This window comes from Adiantum capillus-veneris, chromosome 23 (genome assembly GCF_014529385.1).
Source record: "Adiantum capillus-veneris isolate H3 chromosome 23, ASM1452938v2, whole genome shotgun sequence".
NCBI classification, from domain to species: Eukaryota; Viridiplantae; Streptophyta; class Polypodiopsida; order Polypodiales; family Pteridaceae; genus Adiantum; species Adiantum capillus-veneris.
In genome coordinates, this window is record NC_140953.1 from 32,319,636 (window position 1) to 32,325,186 (window position 5,551).

Consider the following 5,551-nt stretch of genomic DNA (forward strand, 5'->3'; position numbering starts at 1 on the left):
GCTAGGTCTTCACTAGCAATTCTGCACCCCAAGCAACGATTGGACTCGATGCCTCTTTCTTGTATCTTCAGGCCCGTGGGCAGACAACCCCACATCACTTTCCACAAAAATATCCTCCTATACTGAGGCCACCTTGGCTTCCAAATAGTCTCCATGACTCCCTCCCACCATTTTTCCATCCAGTGCCTCTTCCATAATTTGTTGAGGGGGGCTACACCAATTAGCCTCGTGCATTAATGCATGGTAAAGGCCTTTAGAGTGTGGTTTCGAAAAGAGGCTACTCCCGGGCCATCTCCAAGCGTCTCCTAGCGCCCCATTCAAAGTTGGATTCACAAATTGGCATCACCACCTTATCAAGCTCTTTTATCACCCTGTAGACTAGTAAGGTCTCAAAGCCATTTAGTTGAAATTGGATGGCTAAAGAGTCAACAGTTTTCCAACATTGCCTGTTGCCATCCCAGAATTTCTCTAGTCAAATGAGCCCCTTATTATGCACATTGCTGGCCATTTCTATCCAATAGGGGCTTTGCGGCGGCCCCAATATGCTAGAGAGCCAAGGGGACCAATGCAAAATGGAGTTCTTAAAGTATTTGTCTACTTCCCCCCTTCCAAAACCTCAGCTCCACTTTTACACTTCCTCATCAGCTCCCTTGAGCATCACAACACCCTTCCACTTTCCCCCTTTCGATCCCAGTTTTGCTACATCAAGCATTTCCTTCATCATGATACCCCAAGCTTGGTCCTATTAAGCCAATGAGACCATAAATTTGGCACAAAGGGCCTCAACATGGGATATAGGGTTAAGAATTCCGAGCCCTCCTTGGTCTACCGGGCGAGCAACTACCTCCCATCTAGCCCACTACCATGGCCAGGAGGTTTTCGTGTTGTTCTTCCAAAGAAACCTTTTCACTGGTTTTAAGAATTCTCTCTAGTTCCACTTAGCCATCTTGAGCATGGGACTGAGGAAAGCAATATATGAGATCATAAAAGCATTGATCACTCTAATCCGGTTTTGGAAGGGTAGGAGAACGAACTCCCACCTTCTCATTTTGGCGCTTTTTTAAAAAAAATCTTTGACTGTGGGTTACGTCCACCCCTACGGGGGATCCCCGGTATCTAAATACACTCCCTTTTGAGATAATCTCTCGTGTTGAGACTGCAGGGTCAAAAGAGTCGTTCTCCGACAAGGAGATTAGTCTTGACTTCTCTATATTGCACTTGGATCCTGAGGCCACGGAAAATGTTTGCACAATCTCCAAAGCTCTCTAGAGAACTTGAGGGCACGCCTTCACGAATAGGAGCAAATCATCTGCGAACATTTTGGCCAATAGCTGGTCGTTGCCCGGCAATGCCAGACCTTGAATCTTTCCACGCGCAGCACTGGATTCGAGCATCGTAATGAGAGGATGTGACCCGATGGCAAAAACCAAGGGGGCCAGGGGACATCCTTTCTTAATAGACCTTTTAACCTCAAAAGAGCCCACAATTATGTCATTACACAGGAGCTCTGATTGGCTTCCAGCGCCAAGTGTGTGTATGAGGCGACAAAGACAAGGCCCAAATCCCAGAGCTCCCATGACTTCTTCTATATAGGACCATTCTATCCTATCATAGGCTTTGTCGAGGTCCAACTGCAGCAAGATGCACTCTTTCTTGGAGAAGGATGCATACTCTATTCCAACCATTGCTGCCAAGATATTTTCATATATAGATCTCCCTTTAATGAACCCGTGTTGATGGGGAGAGATGATCCGACTCAGGAGGGGGGCAAGTCTGAGAGCTATCGCCTAGGCAATAATTTTGTATGCTACTGACATCATCGTAATGGGACGCCAATGTTTAAGTTGAGAGCAATAGATCTGTTTGGGGATGGGCTTGATAAGCCCTCTCTTAACACTTGCATCCAACGACTCTTCGGAAACAGCTAGATTGTTTATCCATGTAACTGGACCCTTGAGATCATCCTAAAATTCCTTGAGAAATTCAGCCATCAATCCATTTGAGCCAGGGGACTTTTCATTCCCAAGAGCTTTTAGTGCCGCTGAGCATTCCTCCTTAGAGAAGGCCTTTTCCATGCGGTTGGCTTCCTCCTAGGGAACCTTCTTTTCAACACTTCCAAGTAAAGATGCCCGGGCTTCTTCCACTTCCTAAGGTTGGGTCTCTAGCTGGCCAATAATCGGGTTGAGATACTTGAGCATAAGTACAACCATATCATCTTGGTTTTGAATTATATTCCCTTTCTCATCATTGAGCACTTGCACGCGGCCTTGACTTTTCCTCACTTTCAGAGCCCTAAAAAAATGGGCTTGGTTAGAAGGCTCTGGTTGAAGGAAAGTTTCTCTAGAGAGCGATCTTGCCTTCTTGATTTCCTCCAGCTGTTCGTTTGGCCAGGTGAGATTTAGCTTCAAGCCATCGCTTGTGCTCATCTTCGATAGCCAGTTCGGTAGCCTTCCTAGAGGCTAATTGTGCTACCTCCTCTGTGAGATGTTTGATATGTGCCTCATTGGCCTTTTTTACCCAAGGACCCAAAGTTTTGATAGCTTTTTGTACACTCAGAACAAAAACATTCCAAGCATTAGGTTTATTCATCCCCACATCTTTCTTGAGCTTTCCCAACGCTTTCTTGGTTATGCTTCTGAAGGGAGGGTCTTTGAACAAGTGTGTCCCTGTAACAAGAAGCTTTTTCTCCCTTCTTGGGGATTGCCCCCCCCCCCCCCCCTTTCTTCTTTGTTGAGTTATAAGTGTAATGGCATGTGATCCGAGAGGATTTTGTTGAGATTACCTTTATCTCTAGCATCGATGAGATCCAGGTAGCTTGATGAGAGCAGTACCATCTATCCAGTCGGGAGGCAATGTAGGCATACTAAAGGCTTGTGTAGGTGAATCCAGGCATGCTGTTCCATGGGCCTACTTCCCACAAGTCAATCATAGCCCACTTCTCACATAAGCTCAGTCATTTAGACTTTTTTGAGCTAGCCAGTAGACAGGAGGAGCCTGTTCTATCCTTGCTTTTCTCGACCATATTGAAATCTCCAACCATCAGCCACTCCCCTTCGATCGGAGTATCCCTGAGCTGCATCCACAGTTTCGCTCTATCCTTTGCGTTGCAGGGGTCGTAAACATTTACCATGGTGATAGTTTGATTGTCACATCTGATTCTAATCCCAAGGACTCTTTCGAAGGGGTGGTTTAGAACCACCTTTGGCTCCAAATCTCGGTCAACAATGAATAAGAAACCACTGAAACTGTCGCTTCCTTCCCCAATGTAAAAGATAAGTTTTTTTCCTGCAGCCTATTTTCTCTTGCAAAACGAGCATCCAAATGGTGTTCTTGGATGGCCCAGCAACTGGCTGCCTTCTCTTTCTTCACTTCCTCCCAGAAGAGAGTGCCCTACTTCTGGGTTTTTAGTCCCTTCACGTTCCAAGATTGTATAGAGAGAGTATCCATCATTGGGAAAGGGGGACAAATTCTTCTGTCTCTAGGAACTCTTCACCAGAGTTCCCATTCAGGTTATCCTCTTCCATTGGCTCCTTTTCTGTTGGAACCTGCATGGTATCCAGCTTGAAAGTGAAAAGGTCCTATTGATTTATATTTCCCAAAAACTTCAAATATATTGTCATATAGGACAGGAGGCTTTGGGAAATCCCACGGGGGACCTATGATTTGTCCTAAGGCCCTAGCCTTTGCTTTGAACCGTTTACATGAAATATGAGATACTTGTTGCCAGCCCTCATCTTTTGACCTGATAGTTGGAGACATCACGATCTTGTGCATTACTGGGGTGGCCGTTCTTTGATGAGCGGTGGTGAAAAGCGGTAGCTTTGGGTGGTTTTGCCCTATTCCGGTTGCCATGATCTTGTTTCTCCACATCTTTAGCTAAGTTGACTTTATTTTTCCCACCCTCTTCCTTACCAAGATCTTCAATAGGCTTCTTTGTTGAGTCTACTGTATTCGTGCCACCGTGTGGGGTAGCCTGTAATTCGCTTCTCTCATCTGTAGGCTTTAGCACCTCAGCGGGACACACCCTCGCATAATGCCCGAATTTTTTGCATTTGAAGCAGGCCCCGAAGAAGGTGTTAAAGTTAAGAGGAATGATCTTTAGAACTATCTCAACATTCACCACCAAGTTCTTTGGTTGTGGCTTTCTCAGATCCCACTAGATACAGACCTTGGTACTGGGAGGTTTACAAACTCCACCCATACTAGGCAGAGATCCTAAATGCCTCGTTAGATTCAAACAGAGGGTCCCAAGGGAGCACGCACACCAGCGCGTGATTGAAGAACAACGGGCTTTTTGCCTAAACCTTCTCAACCATTGTACTGTCGTTGAATTGAACTGACACGAATCCTTTTGCTATATATTGGGTAAATATTACTGAGCCATGCTGATTCAAAACCAGTGGACTGCAAAGCCAATTACAGAGCTCAATTCTGTGGGAACTTGCGGAGGTTGCAAATTTCACTTTAAGTTACAATCTTATCTTTAATCTATACAACCAAGAAAGTGTGATTTATAAGCTTTATTTGAAACGTAACATTAATTCCATGGTAAGATATTCCACTTGTCAATCATGGAAAATATTTTATAAGCTAAGAATGTGCACTTTAAGAAATGTCATTCTAACGTTGTAATGTTTACTTTGTATCTGTGAAAATCTCTAACATAAAAATGTTCACTTTCAATGCTAAGTTTACAACAAGAGTTTCATGCCTGGAAAGTGAAAATTCACAATATTGCATAATTTTCATAAGTTAATCTTTATATAGATATTCTTAGTTTAATTATCCAATCCCAAAATTGTATGTATTTAATATCTTGTTAATTGAGCAAAATATGTTAATGCTTACATGCACACATGTGTTCTGCAAGAGTACATGCACGTGCATATATTTAAATTACATTCATTTATATAGAAACTTTCTCGCAATGCAACAAGAGGTACTACTATATGTGTTCCATGTGCATGATCAAAGATAACAAAACTCATCAAATCATGTAAGTATATATTCTCAACAATAAACTAAAAATATTTATAGCATAGTCTATGATTAGTTAGTTTTTTTCGATTTTTAAGATCTTTCAATATAAATTTCATTGTCAATTCAAAGCTTCGTCATAAAGACTTTCACTCGACATATATAGTATTTAAAAAAGAAGTCTATTGAAGAAAACTACACTTTACTTGATTTGAAGTTCCAAAGTAACTAATCTTTTAAACGTCCACGTAGACATATAACCCAATCCACCTATTAACACCATTTCATAAGCAAAAAACGAGAATGTTCAACAAAAATATAATGGATCACTTTTAAATAGCATGATTCTCAACTTCTCCTATCATTCAAATAGTGGATAATCAAGTTATAAAGTATGACCTTTTAAAAAAAAAGGTAAACCACAAGATATAAGACGGTGCCAATCTATAGTATAAGCTACATCTAAGGGAAAAAGTATTCCAAAATTTTGTCTATACATGGAAAGTTGAAACTTGAAAACATGAATACTAATTCAATATTCTTATTTTCAACGACAATAATTAAATTATACACC